General features: G+C 45.1%; 1 pseudogene; it reads right to left on the bottom strand.

The window, feature by feature from the left end:
• Nucleotides 1-7472: 7472 nt before the first annotated feature.
• Nucleotides 7473-8730, bottom strand: LOC101971312 (ras GTPase-activating protein-binding protein 1 pseudogene; annotated as a pseudogene).
• Between the last annotated feature and the right edge of the window lie 281 nt (nucleotides 8731-9011).

The following is a 9011-nucleotide window of genomic DNA, read 5'->3' as shown; positions in this document are numbered from 1 at the left end:
CTGAGCGTTGACAAGCCTCGGCTGCGCATGCGCGCTGGCGCCCAGGAGCTCTGCTTACTGACGCTTCACCAGAGAGGCTCGCGGGGGCGGCCAGACACTAGTGAGAGACCCGCGGTCGCAGAGGCAGGAGGCCATGCAGTGGGGACACAACAATCCCCCTCTAGGCTAAGTGCGATGAAGTCCCCAAGCTGTGTGGGCTGAAGTCCCTGGGCTGCTGCTGATCTTGCAGCCCTAGAAGGATCGCGGAACGCAGCCTCAAGAGAACTGCACCAAGCCCCAGCCTGGATGTACCCCAAACTTGCTAAGAACAATAGGAAAAGCCCCTCTGTGCCCGGGGCTCAGCCTTTGGGAATTATCCCTCTGGGCTGTGGTGCCACTAATACAGTGTTGCTGGCCGGTCTCGGTGTCCTGGCCCTCATTTCCCCGTGACACCTGGAACTCGGTGGCTCTGCCTCCCGGGGGTGGAGGGATGGGGGGGGGGTTGATGCTGATGTGAGTGAAGGGTTTGGGGGAGTTCTCTGGATTATCCTTACAACTTCGTTGTGAAATATTTCCAAAGTAAAAAGCTTCAGAACTGGGAGTGGACAGCACTTGCCTAGCGATAAATGACATCCTGGGTTCCAAAATTCCCACCACCACCCCCAAGAAAGTCTTTCAAAGGCAAAATTCTATATTTTTATATATCTTTCTAAGATTTCAAATACTGGGCGATCTTCTCACTAAATGGCTAAAAGAAGTTTTTACTTCTGGTGCCAAGACTAGGTATCAGAAATAGGCAAACCTATTTCCTATGACAGGGTGGCAGAATATGCCACTTCAAAATGTGTCACTTTGACATAGGGATTACTCAAGCTAAAGGTACCTGATGAACAGCAGATCCCTAAAGGGTCTTGTAATGTACCCCCTCTGACCCCCCAGAGCAGGAGATAAAACCCCCATGTGAGCCAGGCCTAGTAGTGCACGTCTGTCATCCCAGGGACTCAGGAGGCCGAGGCAGGAGGATCTCGAGTTCAAAGCCAGCCTCAGCAATGGCGAGGCCCTAAGCAACTCAGTGAGACCCTGTCTCTAAATAAAATATAAAAAAGGGCTGGGGATGGGGCGCAGTGGTTGAGTGCCCCAGAGTTCAATCCCAGGTACCAAAAGTACCAAAAAAAAAAAAAAAAAAAAAAAGGACTGGAGATGGGGCTCACCGGTTCAATTCCTGGTACCATAATAATAATAATAAAATAAATAAATAAATAAATAATTTGAAAACCCCATGTGGAAGATACCCTGGCCGTACCAGGAGAGACCTTTTCTGACAGCCACAGCCGAGAGGCTTCTGAACTAGCTGACCTTGTTAAAATAGTTCTCCTCTTCCTTTGGCCTCCCCACTTCAGTTTACCTGTCTCCAATCGCCTCTTTTTGTTCAGCCTACTCCAAAAGCACGCAGGTCTGGACGGTTCTTTGGGGTCTTCATTTCCGTGCGAGGGCGCCTGGGTCAAGTAAACCTTGTCCCCAGTTTGTATGCTCTTCCTGTAAATCTAGCTGATGTCAACTCAAGTCTCAGGCCCAGCTGGGACCCCAAGAGGGGGGGAGGGGAGGAGGGGAGGAGGGGAGGAGGGCCAGGGTAAGAGAGGGCTGGAAGGAGAGGGCAACCTCCTGCTTGTTTCCCCCTTGACCTGAGCGATCAGGGGCCTGAGGACGTGTGAGTAGGGCAGAGAGATGACCCGAAAGATCAAAAGATGGACAGGAAGCAGCAGCCATTCCCCGGGGCTGAACACAACTGATTCCTTCCCCACTTCAACGCGCGGAGGGACCCAGGCCCGAGGAGGACAAAGCAAGGGGCGTTTTACAGTGAAGAGAAACGGAGGTCCAAGACCCCGATGCCCGATGCCCGTCTTCGCCTTACAGCTGCTGGAGAAGCCCCCGGCCTTGGCCCCCACCACTCACCGCACTCACCGGAGGAAAACAGCAGAGAACACAAAAGAGTGGAGTCAGGGCCGCAGATGGCTCCAGAATGACTCTGAGCAGTGTCTGGAAATAGCAGAGCCAGCACACCCGCCTACTGTGTCACTCAGCCAGCTGACTCGGGTCGGTGCTGCTTCATTCCTTTGGTGGAACTAGAGCCATCGAGGCAGTCAGCACAGGACGTGGCGGAGGAGGAGAGTTTCCGAAAACACTGAAACCCTTGCGCTCTGTCCTCCCAGCCACGATTCAGGAACGCGTTTTTGGAAAGGCCGGCCAGGGTTCCCGAGAAAACCCAAGGAAATACATTTCTGATTTTTATGGACTTAAAACCACAAGATAGAAAATCATTTTTTTTCTAAAAAGTGAAATGCTGCTATCATTAGAGGAATACATTGATTCAGGCAAGAATCATCAATGAATTTTACAACTCGTGGGTTAGATGTTGGATGAGAAAATTGGCATTTTAACAGTCTCCAAGTTATCTCCCCACAGATCACTTATGAATGGTAAGGGGGAAAACACTGAATTTACCACGGAAAAAGCTGGTAAACACCACTTTAACATCTGAATAATAAGCAGACAGACAGACATCTCGGGCTTCCTGCCCTCAGAATACATGGTCACTTCCCACGGCCTGGCTGTCCAAAGTGAACACCCGGAAGGCAGGGTCCAAGTCCACTTGGGATGCTATCATAAAATACTTAAACTCAGCAATTTATAAGCAACAGAAATGCATCCCTCTTGGTTCTGGAGGCTGAGAAGTCCAAGATCAAGGCACTGTCAAGTGTGCAGTTTGATGAGGTATCTCTGCTTCCTAGATGGCGCCCTCTTGCTGTGTGCTCCGCATGGCAAAAGGGACAGACAGGGGAAAAGGGACTAGAGTGGCCCCTTCAACATTTTATAACGGCATACCCCTTAATATTGTCACCTTGGGAGGTAGGTTCCAAAATATGAAGTTTGGGGTGAGACACATTGAGATGAGAAAAGTAGGCCTCAGGAAACACCAAATGATCCCGAGTTGAGGGACATTCTTTCAAACGGCAGCCTGGAAGAAAATGTCACAATGTCACAAATCAAAGAAAGGAAGAGGAACTGTTCCAGATTAAAGGAGACTAAAGAGGCATTACGATGTCTTGTGTGATCCACTCTGGATCCTGAACTAGAAAAACAATATTGGGTCAACTGGCAAAATTTGTGGATTGAAGATAACAGTACTGTATCAACAGTAAATGTCTTGATTCTGATGGGCATATTGTGGAAATATAAAAGAAATCTGTGAGTGTCTATATTCTTAGGAAATACACGCTGATGTTTTATTTTCTTTTTCTTTTTTTGGTATTAGGGAGTGAATTCAGGGGCACTTAACCACTGAGCCACATCCCTAGCCCTTTTTTGTATTTAGAGACAGGGTCTCACTGAGTTATTTAGGGCCTCACTAAGTTTCTGAGGCTGGTTTTGAACTCACAGTCCTCCTGCCTCAGTCTCCAAAACCGCTGGGATTATAGGCATGTACCATTGCACCCAGCTAACATGCTGAATTTTGAAAGAAATATCCTTATGGGTACAGGGGAACCAAAGAGAATGTAGCAAAATGTTAACGGCTGGTGAACCTAGGTGAAGAGTATATGAGAGGTTTTTGGAGAACATTTCTTGCTTTGTTTTAGACTATTCCAACTATTGCCCCAGTCTGAAATATTTCACAATAAAAAGTTTAAAAGAGGGCTGAGGTTGTGGCTCAGTGGTAGAGCACTCACCTAGCACATGTGAGGCCCTGGGTTCTATCCTCAGCACGACATAAAAATAAACAAATTAAATAAATGTATTATGTCCACCTACAACTAAAAATATGTGTTTTTTTTTTTTTTAAAGTTTAGGGCTGGGGATATAGCTCAGTTGGTAGAGTGCTTGTCATGCAAGCACAAGGCCCTGGGTTCAATCCCCAGCACCACACCTATGCACACAAAAAAAAAAGTTTAAAAGAACAATTAAAGGACTGGAGATGTGGCTCAAGCGGTAGCACGCTCGCCTGGCATGCATTCGGCCCGGGTTCGATCCTCAGCACCATATACCAACAAAGATGTTGTGTCCGCCGAGAACTAAAAATAAATATTAAAAATTCTCTCTCTCCTCTCTCACTCTCTCTTTAAAAAAAAAAAGTGTGCCTTTAAAAAAAATAATAAAAATAAAAGAACAATTAAGGGGCTGGGGCTGGGGCTCAGTGGTAGCGCATTTGCCTGGCATGTGTGAGGCACTGGGTTCGATCCTCAGCACCACATATAAATAAATAAAATAAAGGTCTATCAACAACTAAAAAATAAAAATAAAAAAATAAAGAACAGTTAAAATGCAATCTCTTGGGATTGGAGGCATAGTTCAATGGTAGAGAGCTTGCCTAGCATACGAAGTCCCTGGGTTCAATCCCCAGTACCAAAAAAAAAAAAAAAAAAAGCAAAAATGTAATCTCTCTGGTCCACTGTGCACTGGAACTCACTGCAGAATCACGTAGGCCCAGGATTGTTCATGTCCAACAGGAAGAAAATATGTGATGATACATTGTCAAGACTAGGAAAAGGTATGAATCTATCTTTGTATTTGCTTGTCTTCTCCCATCTTTTTCCTTTTAAGGATGATAATGAACTTGACAGCCATGTTCATGTTCGTATCTCATAGTTGAGTCACACAGCGGGGTTCACGTTTAAAAGGCAGCACAAAGAGTAAAAATGCCACTTCCAATAAGATCAATGGTAAAGTAATATTATTGAAAATAATGATAAATCCGTAGCTGTTTCGTCTCATCTACTAAAGAGGGAGAAACACACGGCAGGCTAATCCATCTGTGGGGAGGGACAATTAGGACAGCATTACTGCTGTTCTCTAAGCCTAAAACTGTTCTGTCACTCCCTACCTTTAGTTCAGACAGGTAAAGTCCGTGGTAGTTTGGTTCATTCCTACCACTGCACCCTTCTCAGCTCAGCTTGGAGACTCCATTGCTTCTCTGTCTTCCTTCAGCTGCTGGCCAGGTTCCATTATGCTTTACCTTCCCTTCCCAGAATAAGTCTGCCCCTTCATCATAACTCTAACAATCAAAAACTACCACAAGGCACAAAGTCTGTACAAAGGCTACACGGTTGCACCCTAGTGTCCACAGGATTGGTTTCAGGACCCCCCATGGATATAAACTCTGTGTATACTCAAGACCCTCATGTAAAATAGCATCGTATTTGCATAGAACCTGCACACATATCATTCCATATACATTTTTAAATTGTTTAAAAAATTGGGGACAGGGTCTCGCTAAGTTGCTGAAGCTAGCCTCGAACTTGTGATTCTCTTTCCCTAGCTTCCCAAGTTGCTGGGATAACAGATGTGTACCACTGGGCCTGGCTCATTCTCTATCCTGTAAATCAGGTTTAGATGACATAATACCTCATATACTATAATGACACAGCCACATCCGTATTTATAGCAGCACAATTCACAATAGCTAAGCTATGGAAACAACCTAGGTGCCCTTCAGCAGATGAATGGATAAAGAAAATGTGGTGTGTGTGTATACACACACACACACACACACACACACACACACACTCAGCCATAAAGAATGAAATTATGACATGTGCCAATAAATGGATGGATCTAGGGACTATCATGCTAAGTGAGCTCCACAAAAACCAAAGGCCAAATGTTTTCTCTGATATGCGGATGCGTGGATGCTGACACATAATACGGCAGTGTCGGGGGAGAGAACAGAAGTTCAGTGGAGTAGACAAAGGGGAATGAAGGGAAGGGAGGGGTGGGAATAGGAAAGACAGGGGAATGAACTGGACAGAACTTTCCTCTGTTCATATATAAATACAGCACAGTGAATCTCACCATCATGTGCATCCGTAGGAAATTAAATTTAAAAATAACTACAGGTAAATGGGGAAAAGATCAATAGAGGGAAGAGAGCATGGGGAGGGGGAAGGGAAGAGGAAAGAGAGGTGCTGGGGTCTGAATTAAATCATATATTCCATGCTCGTACAATTATGTCTCTTATGGTTTGGATGTGAGGTGTCCCCCAAAAGCTCACGTGTGAGACAAAGCAAGAAGGTTCCGAAGGCGCTGGAACTGTGGCTCAGTGGTAGAGCACGCACCCCCGGCATGGGGGAGGTGCTGGGGTCGATCCTCAGCACCACATAAAAATAAATACATGAAATAAAGGTATTGTGTCTATCTACAACTAAAAAGAAAACACTAAAAGAAAAGGTTCAGAGAAGAAATGATTGGGTTAAGAGACCTTAACCCAACTGTGAACCAATCCCCTGATAAGATAAGTGGTCACTGAAGACGGGTGGGGTGTGGCTGGAGGAGGTGGGCATTGGTGGGTATAGATCTGGGGTGTATATTGTGTTTTTGTTTTTTTTTCTAATTCTTTTTATTATTTTTTTCTTTAAACAACTGCCAAGATTGAAACCAAAGATAAATAGGAGGCACAACAGTTTTTGCTCTGGTTGTTATTTGGTTAGGGGGATTTTTTTTTCTTTTTTTTTTTAAAACAAATACAAATGAAATATGAAAAAACTACATCAAAAGAATCTAACAGTTCAAGAAAAGCCTATTAATTGCATTCTAGACACTTAAAACCTATCTCACAATTTAAATTTCAATGGTAAAAACAGTAGGTTTTAGAATTATTTTGTGATCACATATCAAAAGAAAAAAGTTCTATTAACACCTTTCATTCAGTTTTTAACCACATCAGGGAGAATCAAAATGTCAAATTTTCCAATGGCAATTTTTCCACATCAGAAGGTAATTGTAAGTCTCAAAAAATAAACAATTTGGATTTTTCCTGCCTCCAAAATGCTTATCAAATCCTCATTCCTCGAAGGCTTTGAAACACTTAGAAAATAAGTAAGAAATATTCCAATGAATGAAACATACTAAATGTCAGTAATAAGCAAGGCACATTCCTTTTGGGAAATAGCTGTTTTTTAAAAAAAAATCCAGTCTATATATGCAAAGCAAACAAGAAAATTCAGTCTTTGCCGCAGTCCGGCTGCACCAAAATAACCGGGGGGTGACGAGCAACTTGTGTAGATTGATACAGCAGGAGTAGGAGCTGTTTATTGTAGGACAGGAGGGGTTTATATACATCCCACACAGCTTATCTTAATTAGCATAAACTAGATACAGCAGTCAACCAATAAGGAATCTCCACACTTAATGGCTCGCTGGCGCCACCTCACAAACCACTCCCCCTGGCAAAATGCCAGGCGCCATCCTGACTTGTTTCAGACCTTAATAAGTCTTTTCATTTTTTCTTCTTTAAAAATTCGTTACTCCTAAAATAGCATTCCACAAGACTGGAAGTGAAGGACTAAAAGGCCAGGAGAAGGGGAAAGGGAGGGAGCACACACCATTAACACAAAAGAAGTAAAACTGCACAAACTTAAGCGGTTTATAAGACTAGGGTCATCATACTCCAAGATAACAAAGGCTGGTTGAAGAAATTCACTCTTCTGCAGAAGCTGGGGTTTTTATGCTTCATGAAGATCAGTGAAGAGCCATTCACTGTGTGGAGCAATTTCCCTTCCCACTCCAGATCCTGGTGTCTGTGCCCTGCCCCCACGGGGAGGGCCTCTCATTCCACCGCCCAGGCCACCTCCAGGCCTCCAGGTCCCCGTCCCAAGCAGCTCGAGTCTTCTTGTCTTCCACATTCAGTCGACTTCACCTCTGAACACGATTGGCCTGTTGCTGAGGACTTTCTGAACAGGCGCAGCATCATCAAACACAACAAAACCAACATTGGGTAATTTTCCCCACTGTTTCTGCGCAGCTCCACCATATTCCCATAGTTTTGAAAGAAATCTTTTAAGTTCTGATTTGTCCACTTCATGAGGCAGGTTGCCAATGAAGAGTTGGTGAGTATCAGGATGTCTCACAATTCTCCGGGGCTCAATATCACCTTGGTCACTGGCCTCACGGATTGGTGGTATTCCAGTAACAGGAGCAGCTCCACTGGGAGGAAGGTTCTTACTGGTCACAGATGCCCAAGAAAATGTCCTCAACTTTCCCTGTAGTGTCTGAGCTATATCTGGAGGTGCTGGAGAAGAACTCTTCTGAGCATCCTCAGGAGCTCAGACTTTTCCTCTTGGATTTCAGATACGGGTTCTGGCTCTGGTTTGGGTTCAGGATCAGGCTCTGGTTCAGCAACAGGCTCCTCTAAATGTTTTTCCAAGTCACTGCTGACAGCCTGATCATAGAAAGTTCCAGAATCATCAGGTACCACCTCAGATGTCTGCTGTCCTTCTTCAGGCTCCCCTACTTCTTCCTCAGATTCCTCCTGAGGCTCAGTGACAAAGCCACCAAAGACCTCATCTTGGTATCTGAAGATATCATTATGAACACAGAATTTATTTGCAACAGAGCCCTCCGGGGCAAGGAAAAAATGTTTGCATGAATCTCCGCAAAGCCTGGTTGTTGTTTGATAAGAGTCCCATCACCTGGACCACCACACCATCATTTGGAGTAGCATGAGCATCAACATGGCGAATCTTAGTGTGGCAATTGGTGTAGTTTGGTGACATCACTTTCCTATAAATTTCTTTCTGTCCTTAGAGTGCATCTGCTGGCTTTCCATTTGAATCCAATCCCCCATGCACGTAGGAAGAGTCCTTTCCATAAAATCTATGTAGCATGGCTGGGGCCTGGTTCAGCAGTGTGTAATACTGTCTCACAAATTCCCGCCCGAGCAGCAGGGGACTAGGCTTCTCCTTGGTCAATTCAACCTGTGTGGCTGAGCGGGAAAGGAACAAACACAGAAGGTGGCAGGAATCCCTCACGCAAGTGCATCCACACACACCCGGGGGGAAAATTTTGTGTCTGGAGAGTGGAGTCTCTCTCTGCTTCCTGATCATCACATGAGCTGCTTCCCTCCACCACCCTCTTCTGCCATGATGTTCAGCCTTTCTTGAGCCCTGAGGAATGGAGCCAGCTGTCTATGGACTGAAACCTCTGAGACTGTGAGCCCCCAAATAAACTATTCCTCACCTGAAATTGTGCTGGTCTGGTTTTAG

Source organism: Ictidomys tridecemlineatus, chromosome X (genome assembly GCF_052094955.1).
Source record: "Ictidomys tridecemlineatus isolate mIctTri1 chromosome X, mIctTri1.hap1, whole genome shotgun sequence".
In the NCBI taxonomy this organism is placed as follows: Eukaryota; Metazoa; Chordata; class Mammalia; order Rodentia; family Sciuridae; genus Ictidomys; species Ictidomys tridecemlineatus.
The sequence above is the reverse complement of the archived record's forward strand: the minus strand, read 5'-3'. Positions and strand labels throughout refer to the sequence as shown.